The sequence below is a fragment of the Pseudopodoces humilis genome, chromosome 20, assembly GCF_049639895.1.
Source record: "Pseudopodoces humilis isolate 2021_Gansu_Grassland_sample_001 chromosome 20, ASM4963989v1, whole genome shotgun sequence".
NCBI classification, from domain to species: domain Eukaryota; kingdom Metazoa; phylum Chordata; class Aves; order Passeriformes; family Paridae; genus Pseudopodoces; species Pseudopodoces humilis.
Window position 1 is genome coordinate 12459579 of NC_142219.1, and position 18681 is coordinate 12478259.

Here is an 18681-nt window from a genome sequence, read left to right on the forward strand (position 1 = left end):
CATGAATGGTGTCTGTGTGCTTCTTTCTGCCTCTTTCCCCCACACACCCTGCCCCTCACTGGATAAATCCCCTCCTCTGGGGCTGGACTGTCCTGTGCCACTGTCACCCCTGTTTAATGATATTATTTCCAGATGAACTCTGAGGTGTCAATGCCAGCAGGCAGCTTGTCTAATGATCCACCACATTGTGCTTAACTTCACCCTCTCTGCTGTTTCCGGAGCTTAGATTTTTTTTTCAAAGAAGGGGTCTTATCTCTGTTGAGTGCAGAGATAAACTAATCTGTACACATTTTCTGCTGGTGCTGGATGTTTAGGTTTTTCTTCTGACTCTGCAAGTCCTGTTGCCATGACTGTGTTATCAGCTTATTTCTAAATCAGCACCCCACTGTGTGCCTTGGGGCTCAGCAGCTCAGCCGATATAAATATAAATTTATAATATAAATTGTGTTGCAATGCCCCCAGTTTAGAACCAGCTGTAAGAAAGGTGCCTGGTGGCTGCAAATACAGGTAAGGAGAACAACACATGACAAGTGTCTGATCCATAGAGTCTGGAACTCTCATCTGCTGTGGCAGTGTCCAAGATTGGCTGCAGACATCAGGGCCCTTCCTTCCTGCTGGAACAGTGATCTTTCCTTGCCTAGAGCTGCCAGGAGTTGGGATTGATGCATCTCCCTTCTGTTTGGACTCTGCTTGGCCAGAAAGTTGAAAATCTCGAGTTGAAGGCCAGGCTGGACCTGCCTGACTGAGCAGAGGTAATGCCCAGGCTGAACCCCCTGAGATGTTCTGTCACCCTCCTTCTCCAGGTGTTGGATTGCAATCCTAAAGCCAATCCCACAGCTGTCCCCCCTTGGCCCATGGCAAACAGACCTGTCCCTGAACCCCCCCCAGTGTCTGGCAGGTTCCATGGCCTGATACCTATTTCACAAAACCTGCAGAACACAGGAATTCTCCATTTTATCCTCACTTCCACTCCATGTTCTCATTTTTGCACCTGTGGCCTAATAAGCCAGTTTGTTCACATGCCAGAGCCAGGCAGCACCTTTCCTCCTGCCTGGGTTTTGTAACAGTGTTTGCTCTCAGGGCTGCACATCCACAAGTGACCCAGGTTCTGCACGTGGGCTGCTGTCACCTCAGCTCTGCCCTGGCACTGCTGGGCTCTGAGGGCCACATTCCTGCAGCCCTGACTGCACCCAAAGCCGTGCCGTGCTGTTGGGTCACACACAGAGGTGACAGTGGAGCATGGCTGTGATTGTGGCTGCTCCAGCAAGGTGATCTCCCTCCTCTCCATGTGGTTCCCAAGGGTTAGGGGCACATCAGCCTGCCTGGTGCAGACTGGGGGATGCCAAGTGTCCTGTCCCCCAGTGAAAGTGCACACACAGCCACCACCAAGGCAACACATGCCTTTGCTGGCCCCACGATGCCCTGGTCTCGTAGCCTGGGCCAGGACTCCCTGTGTCAGTTCACATTGGGTTCTAATCAGCTATTTTACGGTAATGACTTTTAGTCATTTTCATTTCAGGCTTGGTTAGAATTAAAGCAAGTGGTGATGAAGTGCCACAGTAAGCGTCTGATTTTTTTTTTTTCCCACAAAGTTGTGGTTACCATCAGATTCTAAGAAAAGTCTTTCCACTGCAGATTGGAATCATCTAAGCCACTTACACATGTCCTTTTATTTATTGGTGATTCAGCTTGGCTAGTTAAAGGTGAAAAACCCTTTTTCTTGTGTTTCAGTCGCATTTCTAGTTAATACTCATTAACTGACTTAATGTATGTTACACATCATCAACCTGATTCAGTACTGACATAAAACAGAAGCGATTCGTTAGTAACGGTCCCTTGCCAATTAGTGAACTAAATTACGTTTGAACAATTTTCTTCAAAGATTCTCCTCCTCCCCTCATGCATCATTTGGCAAGTCCCCTGCATGCTTACAGTAATTGTGTGCGTGCAGTGAAAAGAGACTGTTACCTCCTCAACCAAAATAAATGAATATGTGATCCCGGTGCTAATGCAGCAGTGAGTAATACAAAGAATCACAGCCATCCTCCCTTTGATCGCCCAAAGATCCCAACAGCAATTAAGATTAAAAGCTACTTTAAAAAACCAAAATATTAGCAGCATTCTTGCAAGGGGGAAGCGAATGCTCCCCAGGGTTTTTCAGAAAACCAGAGAAGGAGGGGAACCTGTTCTCATTTATCGCGACCGCAGGCTCTTCAATCGCTGTGGTGTGGCTATCCTCAACCTGCCGAGCCACAGACAGGTGACTGGGGCTTCTGGAAATCCTTCCTTCTTTCTGGGACAGCGTTTAACAAGAAGAGCAGTCTCGGTTTCAAACTGAAAGCCAAACTGAAGTCAAACAGAAAACGCATTGTCTCAACCACATCCTTAAATACCCAGTCCTCAAGAGGAAAATAACCCTGGTGCTGTGCGGGAAGCAGGTGGACAGGTGTCGACATTTGGTTTTCACCTGAAAACGGAGGATTCTTTTGGGATTTCCATGTCTATGTGTGACCTAGGAAGTCATCTGATCTGATCTGATCACTGCTGCTGCTGTTTCAGTTTTGGAGAGGTGGCAAAAAGGAGAAACGAAACACGACCCAGGAGCAGGAGAAATGAAAATGAGTTCATGCTAAAAGCAGGAGAGTTCTGACATTGATTTTAATGGAGCATGGAGGGGCCTCTATCCGTGGTGGTGAAACAGAAAACACTGTCCCAGTGAGCTGAGTGCTCATGTTTTCCCTCCAGTGGATTTAGGAAGTGACCCCAGTGGAATGTCTTGGCTATACCTTGCTCTGAAGGTGTTTGGAAATCAGCCAGTGTTTTCCTGAGTGTAATTCTAATCATCAATCTTTTACCCCAGGGGCTGTTCAGTGAGATTACCATCTCGGGATTTTGGCTGGCAGTTTAATTTTTGTAGGTTCTGCATTCTTCCCCTTGAGTCAGCAGGTAAAGTATGTGGCTGTGGCCTGCGTTTGTCATGCCACAGGGCTGCCATTCTTGGGGGCCAAGGCCCTCGTGCCAAAAGCATAATGTCACCCTGCTGGAATCCCACCCACGTGTGTCACCGGGCAAGGTCTTTTCTGTTAATGGATGAGTAAAATTTCACCAGGCTTTTGTTGTCATCACGAGGTAAGTAAGAGGGATTTGCATCTGAGCTGGCACATTTTCCAGAATCGGTTTCCAAGGCTAATTTAAGTCTGGTTGGCATGTAGATCTTTCCTTTAAGCGGAGGCTGAGATTCCGAAGGCTGACAGTTTTCCATAGGAAACACCGCCCCGGGTGTCCACGCGCCAGACGGGCCTGTTTGGTGTTTCCCAGAGCATCAATGACCCACTGTTCTAATGCAGAATCGATTGGCTGATGGGGTGAATACCTGGCTCTGGAGCTGGCTTTACACTGGAAAAATAGGAATGCAAATACTCTGGCTGTGATCAGTGGATTCAACACTCACATCCCTGGGAGTGTCCAAGGCCAGGCTGGACAGGGCCTGGAGCAACCTCGGGTAGTGGAAGGTGCCCCTGCCCATGACAGGGGGTGGAATGAGATGGGCTTTAGGGTCCTTTCTCATCCAAACCATTCCCCAGTTCTATGGTTTAATGTCCTTCAGGAAGGTTCATGGTTGTTTATAAGAAAAGCACCCAGCCCTGCCCTGGAGGGCTTTGGGCAAACACCAGAGGGAGAAGGGGGATGTGGGAGGCAGATACAAGGTACTGATTTCTTTTCCAAGCATGTCATGCTATATTCTGTTCATGCTACTTGTGTTTCTCTACAGGACGTGCAGTGAGGGGATGTTTACTCTGATGAAAATCTGGGCTTGATAACAGGAAACCAAGTCCTTTGTGCAGTAGATTGACCTTGAATCACACACAGACCTTTTTTCAGTAACAGAGGGTAAGACTGTGTAAAACACAGGAAAATGGTGTCTCCAGAAAACAAAACTGGCATTTGGAATTGGCTAGAATGTGCCCAAGCCTCTGCCAGCCTCAGCTCCGTGAATGTCAGCCCGAGCAGGTGGTCGAGGCGCAGCCACGGGTCAGGGCCTTGTAGAAGAATCAGGGGGACAGTTGCTTTTTGTCCCTGAATACTTTTCCTTAAAAGTTCACTCTAGACAGAAAAACGAAGCTGCATGTGCCTGTGGGTGAGGAGCAGTGCTGGGATGCAGGAGCATGTGTGGAGGCATTCAGTGGTTTAAGGAAGGATTCCCTCCCTCCCTCCCACTCTTCCCCCGTATAGGGAGTGCTGCCCTTTGGGGCAGGAACCATCTGAGGAGCCCTTGCCGGAGCTTTGTTACAGGGGTTTGATCTGTTGGATGTTTCCAGGTGCTTCCTCAATGTTATTAAAGTAGCATTGCAAGATGCAGCTCCATCAATAACCAATAATTCCAGAGTGAAGGAGCTCTGCTTACAAACAAAAATCTACATGCAAAAACATGCTTAAGTCTTGCTCACACATCTCCAGCTGCTCTCTGCTGCAGCTCTCCAGGCACAGAATCACAGAATATTTTCATGGAAAGGGACCTTAAAGTTCACCTCATTCCTTCCCTTGCCATGGGCAGGGACACCTCCCACTGTCCCAGGCTGCTCCAAACCCCTTCCAGCCTGGCCTTGGGCACTGCCAGGGATCCAGGGGCAGCCCCAGCTGCTCTGGGCACCCTGTGCCAGGGCCTGCCCACCCTGCCAGGGAACAATTCCTGCCCAATATCCCATCCAGCCCTGCCCTCTGGCAGTGGGAGCCATTCCCTGTGTCCTGTCCCTCCATCCCTTGTCCCCAGTCCCTCTCCAGCTCTCCTGGAGCCCCTTTAGGCCCTGGAAGGGGCTCTGAGGTGTCCCTGGAGCTTCTCCTCTCCAGGTGAGCACCCCCAGCTCTCCCAGCCTGGCTCCAGCCCTTGGAGCATCTCCGTGGCCTCCTCTGGAGTCTCTCCAGCAGCTCCAGGTCCCTCCTGTTCTGGGGCAGCTCTGCAGGTGGGGTTTTACCATGGGATTTAATCCCCATCTCCCAGTTTTGGTATCTTCCCTGCCATTAACTGAAGACTGGATCTTATCCATTGAACACAATCTCTTGCTGTTGTTCATTCCTCCTGGAGCACACAATCCCACATCAGCCGAGCTTTGGTGACTCCCAGCTGTGTCCCCTAAGCAATGGGCTGGGAAGGGACAGCACAGGTAGTTACAACCTGTGTGTTCTCCCTAAAGCTTGGATCAACTTCCCGTGGGTTGGATTAGTTTTCATCCAGGACCTTTCCCTGACCTGGCTCTCCCCATTGCCAACAGCTGACGAGGGTGGAAGAGAAATTATCAATGGGGCAGAGACCCCAAGGACCTCTTGTTTTGTCACAAACCTCCACATTGACCAAGTTCAAGAGGAACCAGAGCCTGTAGCACGGCACAAAAATTCCCCAGAAACAATTTATCATGTTATTCCATGGCAAATCAGTGCCTGCTGAAGCACCTGGGAGATGCTGGCAAGCAGAACATTCAGGCACAGTGGGTTGCCTTTACAATCAAATATTTCCCATTCCTGTTGGTTGTTACCTGGTTTCCCTGCCGAAGCACTGGAATTACACTGAAATAAAAAAGAAATCAGGCCAGTTGCCTGACACTGTGTTCTCTTTTCAAAGAGAGTTTAACTGGAAGCCTTGGAGCAGGAATATCCAAAAAAACCCAAAAAACCCAACTCCCAATATTTCTGTACGTTTTAGCCAAGGCCAGATGGGCTCATCCAAATATACTTTGCTGCATATGTTAATTTTGGGGAAGCTTTGTGTGCTTTAAAGCTTTTGTTGACTCGGAAATCTGACCCACAATCAACTCACAGTGTTTCTGTAAAGGAGGTCCAAGGATTTGACATGGATTTGTCAATTTTCTGCCTTAAGAAAAGCCGTCAGCCTGCAAGTAAACTTGCCATGGCAGTGGTGTGTTGGAGAGCCATTACCTACTTATTTCCAAAAATTATTTAGCCGACTGGCTGGCCGCCTCTCCTTTTTCCCAGGCTCTTGGAGAGAATGTAAGAGCTGAGCTACTTGGCTACAAGAGATTTTCTCCTCTGGAATTGGCAGCTGCTCATTCCGGAAGAGCAGCAGCGTATTTGGCCACTGATTGCAAAAGAAAAGGAAAAACCATTATTTTTTCATTTCGCTTTTTTAACTCTCCAGTGGGAGACGTCGACTGCATTTAGGTGACCCTCGTTGCTACAGCATTGCTAAGGCTTCCTTATTCCTTAAAAGTAAAAAATTAGGATATTCAGTTCTTAAAAATGCATATATTCCCCTTGGCTGGGCTCAGAGCACGTGGGTGCCAAGTGTCTCATTGTGTCAGGCCTTACACAGCAGCACATTCAACGTCACCGCTTCATGAGTCAGGGTTTTCTGTCTGAAAAGGATCACGTCAAGAAAACCAGGACAAAAATTCCCTATAGCCCAGCAACAGAGCGTGCTGTGTAAGAAGCTCTGTTGGGAAGAAGAGCAAGATGTGAGAGTCAGATCTGTCCGCCTGGGCATCCTTCCACGCCGGACAAAGGCAGCGCTCTGACGGTCAGCGAGGCTCCGTGACTCAAGTGCTTTGATAATCGCTCCAAGAGGAGCTCTGCGCGTGGGCCTGGCCGGAGCCGTGGCCGTGCCGTGGCTTTGCTGATGTCAGGGCACCTTTGAAGCCGCTCCACGAGCGCCTCGTCGCTCGCCGTGCCGGGCTGAGGATGCCGTGCGGGACCGCGTGCGCCGCGGCTCCTGTTCAGACCCGCCGGGAGCTCCGGGCTGTTGGATGTGTTACATCACAGGGGCCCTGCTGCTGTCACCACCGGCCCGGTGTGCATCACTGTGGCAGGAAACGCTGCCTGTGGGCAGCCTTGGGTTTTTTAGCTGCTCTTTTCCTCTGTTTTCCATTAGTAATTCCATTAATCCGTCAGCACCTGGTGCATCCACAGGTCACAGGGTGCTTTGTAAAGGAGGTTGAACGTCTCATGTAGGGAGGGACAGGACACAGGGAATGGCTCCCACTGCCAGAGGGCAGGGAGAGATGGGGTGTTGGGAAGGAATTTTTCCCTGGGAGGCCCTGGCACAGGGTGCCCAGAGCAGCTATGGCTGCCACTGGATCCCTGGCAGTGCCCAAGGCCAGTTTGGAAGGGGTTTGGAGGAACCTGGGCTAGTGGGAGGGGTCCCTGCTCATGACAGGGGGTGAAACAGGATGAGTTTTAAGGTCCCTTCCAACCCTAATTATGCTACAATTCTGTGATCTTTATGCCCACTATAAAGAGGGGGAAGCTGAAATTCAAAGTGGAAGTGGACATCTCCTGAGGTCACAACTCTGCCAGCCAGGAGTGATTTGACAGAGCTCAGTTCTTCAAGGTGCTCTCAACAGATACTTCCCTGCAGTTTCTGATGTTGTGTAGATCTCTGTGAGGAATTTCCTTTGTTAGCCTGGAATATTACTGGAGAGCCTTGTGAAGCAGGGCTTTGGGAAATTAATTTTCCCTAAATTCAGCGGTCTGCTGGGTGCCATCTCACCTTCTCTTGTGATCTGCAGCTTAGTGGTGACATTTGGTATTTGAGGGAGGCATTGAAGAGAGGTGCATATGGAGGGATGTTACTGAAGTTGAAACCCTTTCTGTTGGTGTACCCACTCCAATTTGAGGTACTTAAGAGCTCTGGCTGAAGGCCAATGGCCTTCAACTCCGTATTTGGTCAATGAAGAGAGATCAGCTCTTTCCTGGGGTGATTCAGAGTGGAGACAAACTCTCCTTTTGAATCACTGAAGGAAGCCTTTCATCTCTCTCTCCATTATCTGCAGAAGGACATCTCCCCCCTAACGCTGGTCTTTGAATGAGCTCCTGTGGATCCCACCTGCATCCCACTGGACTTGCTCCTGTGTCCTTGTGGGGATGATCAGAGGTCCTGCTCAGGCTGTGTCTGTGCACTGAGGAGGCTTTGCACCTTCCTCTGGAGCATCTGTTGGGAGTTCCTGCTGGAGGCAGAGATGAGCTGGATGGACTTTAGGTCTGATCCGGACATTCCCATCTTCCTTTGATCTAGAATCATGTTTAGCCATCTCTTACTGGTGCAGGAAGGATGAGGATTTTGCTGATTTCAATATTGCTGCAGATTTTTTGAGAAACAGAGTCACTTTCTTTGGGTTTAGTGAGTCTGGAGATTAGCATTGATCCCCAGGAATCCTGCAGTTTGTGCAGCATTCCTGGGATCTGTGGCTGGACCCCCTGGGTGAGCACAGCCTGCTTTGGGCAGGCTCACGGGGTGGATGTGAGAGCAGATGGTTTGGTGTATGATAGTGGAGCAAAGGTGGGATGAGATGGGAATCACTGAGAGGCTGAGTTTTGTGTCATGTTCAGGTGGTTTTGCTGTCTATTTCCAGTTCCTCTGAAACTTGGTTTTCTGCTGAAAAAACTAACTCAGGGAGATTTGTGTCTCAGGAGCCACACTGAATTGAAGGGCTGCTTTTTGAGCCTTATCTGTGGTATTTTCTGAAGAAGACAACAGGTGAAGAAGAGTGATAAAGTTCCCCTGGCTCCAGCCTCTGCTTCCAGGACACAGCGAGGGCAGCGCTGGTCTCCTCAAGCCGAGGCAGGAGGGAAAAACCCTTCATTCCTGGGAGCCCACCTGCTCTGCTGCTGCTGCTCCCGCAGCCAAGGAACATTCCTTTGCTCAGGAAAGCAGGAGCTCTGTGCCAGGCACTCCCCCCAGCTGCGTGGGCCGGGAGGAAGAGGAGGCCAGGCACGGCAGCTGCCCCACGCCAGGCAGGAGCTTACGGAGAAAGCTGGATCCCTTCTGAGTAACACTGAATTCCTAAGCCAAGCGAGGGTGCAGATTCCCTTCGCTGGGAGCAAGGCAAGTCTGTTCTTGGTGGGAAGTTCCTTCTTGGAGGCTCACCTGGGGAAGAAGGAGGGGGATATGGGAACAGCCAGGCTGCGTGGGACTGCGGGGCCGCAGTCTGCTCTGTGATGGGACAGGGAGCAGTGGAGTGATTTCCCTGGAATGTCGGGATGTCTCACCCGTGGACGTGAATGAACAAAGGTGGGGGAGGACCTTGGGTTTCCCCTCGTGCTCTGATTCCTGGTGCTTTCCCATTGAGACTGAAAGAGAAACTGCCTTGCCCCTTTCCATCCTCTTCCCAGTGTGGTACGCAACTGGGAAGGATCCTCATGGATCCAGGGACTCAGCTGTCTCCTGCATCAAAGGTGGGCAGCATCAAACAACCTCCTCTGCTCTTTTCATAGGATCCCAGAATAGTTTGAGTTGAAAGGGACATTAAAGCCCATCCCATTCCCACCCCCTGCCATTGGCTTCCACTGTCCCAGGCTGCTCCAAGCCTCGTCCAGCCTGGCCTTGGACACTTCCAGGGATTCAGGGGCAGCCCCAGCTGCTCTGGGCACCCTGTGCCAGGGCCTGCCCACCCTTATAAGGGGAATTTCTTCCCAATATCCCATCTAACCCTGCCCTCTGGCAGTGGGAGCCATTCCCCTTGTCCTATCATCCTTGTAAAGTCTTTCTTGTGGGTTCTGTTTAGGAACTGCAAGGCCACAGTTAGGTCACCCCAAAGCTTTCTCTTTTTCAGGATGAACAATCCAAATTTTCTCATCCTTTCCTCACAGCAGAGGGGCTCCAGCCCTTGGAGCAGCTCCATGGCCTCCTCTGGACTGGCTCCAGCAGCTCCAGGTCCCTCCTGTGCAGGGCCCCAGGGCTGGGGCAGCTCTGCAGGTGGGGTCTCACCTGAGTGGGGCAGAGGGGCAGAATCCCCCCCCAGCCACTGCCCACGCTGGGGTTCAGCCCAGGGCAGGGGGGTTTCAGAGCCAGGGCATGGCAGCCCTCACCCAGCTGCACCCCAAAGTCCTGTCCCCAGGGCTGCTCTTGATCCCTTCATCCCCAGCCTGAACTGATCCTGGGGGTTGCCTCAACTCAGGTGCAGCAGCAGCACTTGTTCCTATTAAACCACATGAGATTCCCATGGACTACTGCTTGAGCTTGCCCAGGTCCCTCTGGATGGCTCTGTCCTTTGGGTGTGTCACTGCACTCTCAGCTCGGTGTCCTCTGCAAACCTGCTGAGGGTGCCCTCCAGCCCTTCCTCTACAGAATTAGTACAGTTACTAAATAACACTGCTCCCAGTATGCACCCCACAAGCAGCTGCAGCTGGGATTGAGAGATGCTCAAGCTCCAGCAAATTGCAGGATTCCACACAGGATTCCACCCTCCTGCCCTGCTCCTCAGGGCTCCCAATGCTTGGACCAAATTCCTGGGCTCCAGACCAGGCTGAGCACCTGAAGGTTCGGTGTGCCAGCACCAGCTGGTGGGCAGGTCTGCCTCTCTCCCAGCACACGGCACCGGGAGCTGCGGGCTGACCCCGCGGGGATGCGCCTGCCTCTGGCACCCAGCACATCCCGGCGGGAATGGCAGGTGGCCACCGGCCAGGATTTCAGGCTGGGATGGAGCGCCCCGGCCTGTCCCTCCCTTCCAGCTGCCTGCAGTGCCCCGAGGCAGCGGCTTCGCAATTCCGAGCAGCGGAAGCGGCAGCCACAAGTGGAGCCGCTCCTGGCAGAGCCACGGGGCACCGCCAGCCCCGCCGGCCGCGCTTCCTTCCCCTCCGGCTCCCGGGAAGGGAAGCTGCCCCAGCAAAGTGCCCATCAGCAAAAAGGCCGCGGGTGCCGCAGGGACACCCAGCTGCCTTTTGGATCAGCGCCCAAGGAACTTGGCAGGAATTGCGCCAGAAGAGTGGAATAGCAGAGCGGGGAGAGCCAGGGGATTTGGGAGATACAAACGGGATGAATCCAGCCGCAGGGCTGGGGACAGTTGCTACCTCAGGTTATTTTTCGGAGGTGTTTGGATATTTCTAGGGAACTGCCCTGCCTGTGTTTTCTGCCCAGCTGGCTCTCTCCTCCCCTGTGGTTATGGAAAGATGTTTTTCAGCCAAAAGTGCCTTGGTTCTGCAGCTCTCCCCGCGAGCCGTGTGACACTGCCTCCAGCGCTGGGATCGGCGCTCAGCGCTTTCCCACAATAGGCTGGACACCGCTGTGAGGACGCCAAAAAACCTCCTGCCTCCAGAAGGGATTTAGCCCAGCAAAGCCTTTCTACTTCCTGAATTCAACCCCTCATCCTGCCGTGTCCGAGCCACTCTTGCTTCCATCTTCTCTCAACCGAGCTGCTGGCACATCTCAGCTGGGAAGCTGAGGTTGGGAGAAAGTCTGGAATTGCAGAGTGAAGCTTGAAGATGCTGCAGCGAGCAGCGTCCGCTTGGGAGTGAGCTGCCTGCTCTGCATCCCTGTCCTGTCTCCTCCTGGGACCTTTCCACAGGCAAAGATCCTGGAAAATCAGGAAAATCTCTCCTGAGTGTCTCTTGCTGTGGCCAAAGTGTCTTGTCCCACCCTCGAGTGACAGCAGATCGCTCTGCCCTGCTCCACCACATCCCCTGCACCTCCCACTGCACCTTTTCAGGCTCAGCAGCTGCTGGGCTTTTCCTGCCCCTCTGCCAGGCTGTTTCCCGTGCTGGGTCAGGGCTTTCTCAAAGCGACCACCTCATCCCATGAGCTGGAGGCCAGCAGCAGAGTGCGTGCCATGCTCTGCCAGCCGCTGCCAAAGCTGCTGCCAGATCCTGTTCATCCCTGCTCTGATGCCTGCCTGCACCAGTTTGGCTTCCCAGTGCTCTCCCATCCCATCCTCGAGCACCATTTTGGTGGTTCCCATCCAGCTCAGCCCCTAAACTGGTGCTGAGACCTTTGCAGGCGAACAGAGCAGTCCCCTCCGGCCGGATGCCACCAGCCATGTGCCCACTGGGAGAGGGTGGCATCTCTCCTCCCACCTCCCTTTCTCCAGGCATATGCTGCAGTGCTCGCGTGCAGGCAGCTGGAGGGAATCAGAGGAGCCGCTTTGAGAAAATCTGGGCAAAGACAAGGGAAAAAAAAAAAAAATCCTGGGACCTGGCAAGATCCTACGCAAGTTTCCATGAGAAATCCAACGTGGCCATCCAGCCCGTCTGTGCTGGAGCGTTCCCAGGCCTCTCCCAGGGTCAGCGGCGTTGCCAATGCCCACCCAACTTTCGGCAGAGCCCTGACCAAGCCTGGTCTCCTGCCCACGGCTCCCAATCCCATTCTCCCTCCCTGCTGCCAGTCCCAGCCGCCCGGGGAGCTGCCTGCCTCCCGTTGCTCCCGTGACATATTTATTGTTATCAGTTTAGTCTTTAATTTCCTTTGTTTCAGAATATCTGACAGCGCAATTAAGAAGGCCCGAAGGGAAGCATGTGTCTGCTCGGTCATCAGACCTGCGGTTACCGTCTGTCTGGAAGCGGCGCTGGAGCGGGGCTCGGGAACAGCTGCCAGGCTTCCAGGCTTGTTTTCATTTTCTAAGAGGTTAACTGAGAGCCCGACGCGAAGAGACACCCGTACACACCCAGAAACCCCGCCACACACACGGAGCCACACGCACCCGTACGGAAACACACACATAAACACAGATGTGGGCCGGCACGGGGACATGTAAACACAGCCCTGTGCGGAACCAGCCCCGGCAACGCGGGATGGGACCTGTCTCATCCCGGCTTTTCACAGGTCGTGGTGTGGCAGGACGGGGCTGAGGCACGGGGAGCGAGGTTGCACCCTGCACCTCCAATCCATGAAGTGCGGCTTGTCCTGCCCCGGCTCCGGCACGGCACGGCACGGCAGGGCAGGACAGCTCCCTCCCGCTGCTCGGCCGAGACCTTCTGGGGGAAGAGCCCGGTCACAGTAGCTGTGAAGAGGCACAGCTGGGGCTTGTTTCCTCCCAGGCTTGGCTGCAAGGCGAGCATGCGAGGATGTGGATGCGCCTGGAGTCGGGGCTGCCGAGCTCTCCCCACCGGCACCGGGAGCCGGGCTGGGCCCCTCTGCCCAGGAGTGCTGCAGTGGGCAAAGGAAACTTTAATCTCAATTACAGCAGGGTTAGAAAAGGAGATCCTTTCACTTTGTCCCTAGGGACTGGTAAATCCTGAGGGGCTGCAGCTCCTGGTGTCCTGGAGACTGGTGGCACTGGGATGATGGGGCCCGTGGCACTGCGGTGATGGGGACTGGTGCTGGAGGCTGCTGGGATGATTTGGACCAGTGTATCAGGGTGATGGGGGCCAGTGGTGTCAGGATAATGGTGACCAGTGATGGGATCAAAGGTGTCAGGGTGACCTGTGAGGCCAGGGTGATGAGCACCTCAGAGAGCCAGGGCTGCCCCACAGCAGGCTGACACACAGCAGCACCAAGGTGGGGCATTGCCAGCACAATTTGGCAACACCAAGGTGGGGTAACAACAGCTTCCGCATGGAAAACCCCATCCCAGAGCCTGGCAGGCATCTCACCAGGGCTGACAGGAAGAGACAGACTTTGCCCACCCATCGCTGCCCTTTCTGCCCCAACAGCAGAGCCCATGTGGGAAATGCCAGGCTGGGAAATAAAAACAAGGAGAAATCTTTCTAGGAGCAGGTTTGTGCCTCACAGTGCCCGGCTGCAGAGAAGGAGAATCTCCAGTGGCTTTTAAGGGCTGGGCTCATGCTGCTGCTGTGGGGCCTCGTTTGCAGCTTGCTCCTCTCCCACTCCTGTCTTCACAAGACGTGTAGGAACTTCCTATCTCTGGAGCCTCGGGCCCTTAGTCAAATTTGGTTGGCAGCCACAGGCGCGCACACACTCGCCCGGCGGGATTGCACGCACACCTTGTTTTCTTAGGAAACAAGAGGGGAGCGTGACCCAGGCCGGGTAGCGCTTCATTCTGCTGTAATAAATTAAAGTGTCAACTGTTCTGGCCCTAAAACCTGTCCCAGATGCAGTGAAAGCCAGGGGGGAAGCTTGGCATCCTCGGGGTGAGCTCAGCCAGATGAGGGAGGTGCGGCCAAGTTGGGTGGCACCCCAAGGTGCCCTTTGGGGCTCAATCCCTGCTTTGCTGCGGGCATGGGCTGGGGGTCCTCAGCAGAGGGGTCCTGCTGGTGTTGGGTGAAGCCCTGAGCAGTGAAATGAAGGGAGGGACATCCCCAGTTTTAATTGGGAGTGTTCCACTCTTCCCCTGTGGTGCCACTGGGCTGGAAGTGCTGCTGTTCCCTGGGGTTGGAGAGTGTGGGGACAGCAAAGAGCAGGGACAGACCCATCAGTCTCAGTCAGGGCTTTTGTCCATCTCCCCTTAATACTGAGAGTAACCTCTGCTTTCTTTTTCTCTGTTTCTCCAGGAATCTCCACTCCTTTTGCTGACTCCCTGAATTAGTCTTAGTGGGAAAAGGGGCAGCAGGGGCTCATCTTCCCCCAGAGCTGCACTGGTGTGCAGCCAAAGGTGGCACAACCCACTGTGCCCCACAGAGCAGCAGGAGGGGCACAGGGGACACACTGGAAGAGGTGTGTGCCCTCTCAGCAGCCCGGGCTCCAGGGACCCTGGGGACCTGCCACAGCTCCTGCTTGGTGCCAGGGCTGGTCCTTCCTCACCATCCCTGCCATCCTGGCAGGTCTCTCCCAGTGTTTGCTCTTCTAGGAGCCTGCTTGGGACTTGTCTCCAAACACTTTTCTTCCCATCTCTTCACCCTTGCCTCATCCCAAAGTGCTCTCCCTTTCCTTAGGTGAGATCTTTTCCTTGAGCCCTGATTTTCCCCTCAGGGCCAGGAATTATGTGGGTTTGGGCCATCTGAAATGCTTTGTTAAGCAGATGTCTCTCAAAGAGCTTCAACCTCACATGTCCTGCTGAATTTTGGGCTTTGGGCTCAATCTTCAAAGCAGATTCCACATCCCGTGGGACCCGAGCAGAGCAGGGGTGGAAGAGCCGGGATGTTCACCCCTTTTTGGGCACTGATGACCGGGTGCTCTGCATGCCAAGGGCTCCCAGGGCACTGAGCACTTTATCGAGGCTCCTCCACCAGTGCCAAGCGCAGCCGGGGCTGCGGAAGTGCCCCGGTCTGTGTTGGAGGGCGATAGCGGTGCCGAGATAAGCCCGCTGTCAGATCCCCGGGGCTGCCCCCCCCCGGCGCTCCGAGGCAGCCCAAAGCGTCCCCTCCTCGGGGGAGAAGGGTCCCTAAGCCCCGTGCGGGGGCTCCCCAGCCAGCCCCAAGCTGGGGTGCAGCAAGGAGAGGCCTCTCCAGCACTTCCACAGGGCTGGAGTTGACCCCGCTCCAAGCTCACTCACCGTGAGACTGAACACTTGCTGAGCAAAGCTGCCGACAAGGGTCTCGGGGGACCACTGGGGATGTGTCATCCCGCTCCCGAGCCAGCCCCGAGCTCCAGCGGTGTCACACAGAGAGTGGCTCTGCCGGGGGGTCCGGATCCCGGCCCCTGCCCTCCCCCTGCCTCTTGCGGGCCGGTGCCAGGTCCCCTGCTGGGCACGGGGGCGGCTCTCGGAGCCGGGTCCTGCGACAGAGGTTGTGTTCGTCTCGCCTCCAGCCCATTGTCTTGTTTATTTGTCACGGTTGGTCCCCAATTAGGAGTTTGGACCGTTTGGGACAAGGGCTGTTTCTTCCCATGTGAACGTGCGGTTCCCGCTCCGCCGGGCTGTGATGTGGCCGGCGACCCGCAGGAGCATCTGCTATTGCAGCAACCGTGCCCGAATGCGTTTCAGATGGGCTCGGCTCTGCTCTCCGTGCTCGGGCTGGCGGCCAGCCCGGGATGGAGCCTCCAGCCGGCCCTCGGGATGCGATGTTCCCGTCCTCTGGGACCCGGCTTGGGGACCTGCTGGGGAGATCGTCACCAGCCAAACGCGTCTGGCCGGTGCCGAGCCTTGGGGACACCCCCGGATGGGGAAGGGGCTCTGCCGTGGGCACCAAGGGGTCCGGCTCCAGCCTGGGTGCACACGGGGGAAGGCGGGACCCTGCACGAGGGATCTCTCAGGGAACGACCCGACCGCCACCCCCGGCTCTGCCGGTGAGGTCGGCCCCGCTTGGGATGCTCCCGCCGGCTCCGTGCCGGGGATGCAGCGCGGGTCACCCCGCGGAGGGGACGCGCAGCCGGCGGTGCCCCAGCCCCGCACCTGCCCCCGCGGACGGCAAGTCCCGTCTGGCCGCTGGCCCCGGGGCAGCGCAGGGCCCGTCCTGCCGGGTTCGCTCGGCGTCAGGCAGCACATGATCCGCGCCGCGGGGCCAAGGACTGAGGTCAGTCAGTCACACCCAGGCAGCGGCACTGACTTCACCGCGGGCAGGAGCAGCTCCTCACGTATCCCGCTCCCCGAAGGCAGCGCTGACCCTCCGCTCGGGGCCCGGTCAGGCCGCTCCGTTATCGGGGCGCGGGCATCGCTCCCATCGCAGCGGATAGCTCCCCGGAGCCCCGCCCGCCTCTCGTCCCGGCCAACATAGTTTCTCTGGTCCTGGGGCCGAAGGGGAGTCACTGACAGGGTCCTGCCGGTGCCGCTGGGGAAGCCGCAGAGCCGGTTCCTTCGCGGTGCTCCCGGTCCGGTTGGCGGGGCTGGCCCGCTTCCCCGGGGCGCCGGCTGGGTGGGATCAGCCGCTGGCTGAGGTAATCGAAAGCCCTTTCCATCTCTCCCGAGTGTGGGATGAGCAGAGCGGCGCGTCCCGCATCGCTGGGGCGATGGCACGAACAGGGGGCCGCCGGCCCCGACTCCAAAACCTCAGGGGAGGGTAGAGGAAGGGATCTGGAGAATTTGCTTGTCCACGCGTTTCCAGGGAAGGAAGAGTTAATCCCCCGCCTGCTGCTAATGAGCCTTAACTGGGAATGACCCGACACAGGGGAGAAGTGAACCCATTGTCCTCGCCTGTGTTTGACTGTCTTCCAGGGAGACTCATGAAACGCAGAGCCGGGGCGTGAGTTCCCGATTTATGTCAGGAGGCAGTGATTTATTCTATTTATTTATTTTTGCCATCTGGTTGAGGAGGGATGTTGAACGCAAGCGTGAGAAATCCAGATGTGCACAGCTCCTCGCTCCCGCTCAGGACATCATCCCCAGCCCAGCTCCCGGCCCCGCCGAGCCCGACCCGGCCCCCGGGCCCTGACACCCCTCCGACTGCCCGGGGCAGGTTGGTGGCACCCCATGGCACCTGCCACATCCCTGGTGGGGATGGACTGTGGGTATTGACACAAGGAAAGGCTAAGTTTGGATGTCCAGCCCTGGGTCTCCCAGCATAGGAAATGTTGGCCGTATAATGCCCTGGTAACAATAGCCATGGGGACACCTGTGTGTCCCCATGGCAGGGTCAGGGTGCCATGGTGACAAGTGCTGCAGGACCTGGCCCTAGGGCATATCCTAAAGCAATGATGTCCTGCCCCACTCCTGTGTTTTTTGGGGGGTTGTATTGCTTTGAGTGCATTGTATCCCACAGTGCAGGCTGGAAACAGGCCCCACAAAAGGGTGGCAACCCCAAAATGGGTATCCTCCAGGGTGGGGACACAGAGAACAACCAGAGTCCCTGCCCTGGGGGCAGGCTGGATTCACATCATGCATGGGGACACACCATGGCATCCAGGGGTGTCCCTGGGTGCCTCAGCTGTGGGATGGAGGAGCCTGTTCTGTTTTGGCATTCGCCCCTTCCATGAAGGAACAGCAAGGCCAGGCTGGAAAGGGGCACCGCTGGCCCTGCTGTCACCACTGGTGCAGCACGAGGCTGCCACTGGCGCAAGGCAGTGCCAGTCTGGGGTCAAACCCATGCCATGAAACCTCCCATAGCAGCCAGGGGACACAACTGGGCAGCACGACCCTGCAGGGCAGAGGAAGAGGGGCTTAGGGGGCAACTTCTGAATTTCTGCGATGATCTTTAGGTCGGGGTTCCTCTGAGACACGAGAGATGATCACACAGGATCTTAGCTCATCCGCTTGCTGTCTCATGCCTGGGAGGTTTGGCCAGTGGCCCAAGGGCTCCGGAGGAGGAGGAAAATTTCATCATCCTGCTCTAACGTCTCCTGTATAATCAGCCTCTTGTTAACCGATACAGCCCCATGCGAGGCGCTCGCCGAGGACCGGGGCACTGATGCAGCCTTAGGTGGTCTTGGCCCCGGCAAAGCTCTGCTGAGCCTCTCCCAGCACAGCCTGGGAAGCGGCTGGGATTTTATCTGTCTGTGCCCTGCACCTTGCACATGCTCACTCGGCTCCCTCAGCCTCTTCCCAGCCTTTCTCTGCTTCCCCAGGAACTTCCAGGGTTGCCAGAGTGGGGGTCCCCACACCACGGTGCTCCACACATTGGGATGCTCCCCTCACCGTGGTGGTGCCCATGCCAAGACAATCCCTGCACCACGATGGTCCCCACATCGTCATCCCAGCACTTCTGAGCGGCTGGTGAGCATCAATTTCAACATTCCACCCCCCTGGTAAAATATATTTCCAATCAGCCATCCCATAGCAGGTGGGAAGGGAGGAAGTAACAAGGTGACAGGGGACCGTGACCCACAGCAATGCCTTGAGGGGTTTTGGAGCAGCCCCGAGGGTGTTTTTGGGGAGCAGAGGTGTCTGAGGGTGAGCACGAAAGGGACCCAACGAATAGCAGCCAAATACAATCTGTTTCTATTGGTTTATTTTAAAAAAGTAGGGCAAGAAGTATAAAAAAATAAATATTTAAATAGAATTCCAGGAATATATTACCACAAATCTTATTAATAATTATTAATTATTATTAGCAATAAAATTATTAAAAGTCAGCTCTCAGTGCACGCTGGGCTTTCCATGGAGGCAATAAATAACCATCAAAGCCCACTCTGGTGCCAGGAGCGAGCCAGCGCCACCTGCCACCGGCCTGGGGCCCGTCCCTGTGTCCCCACAT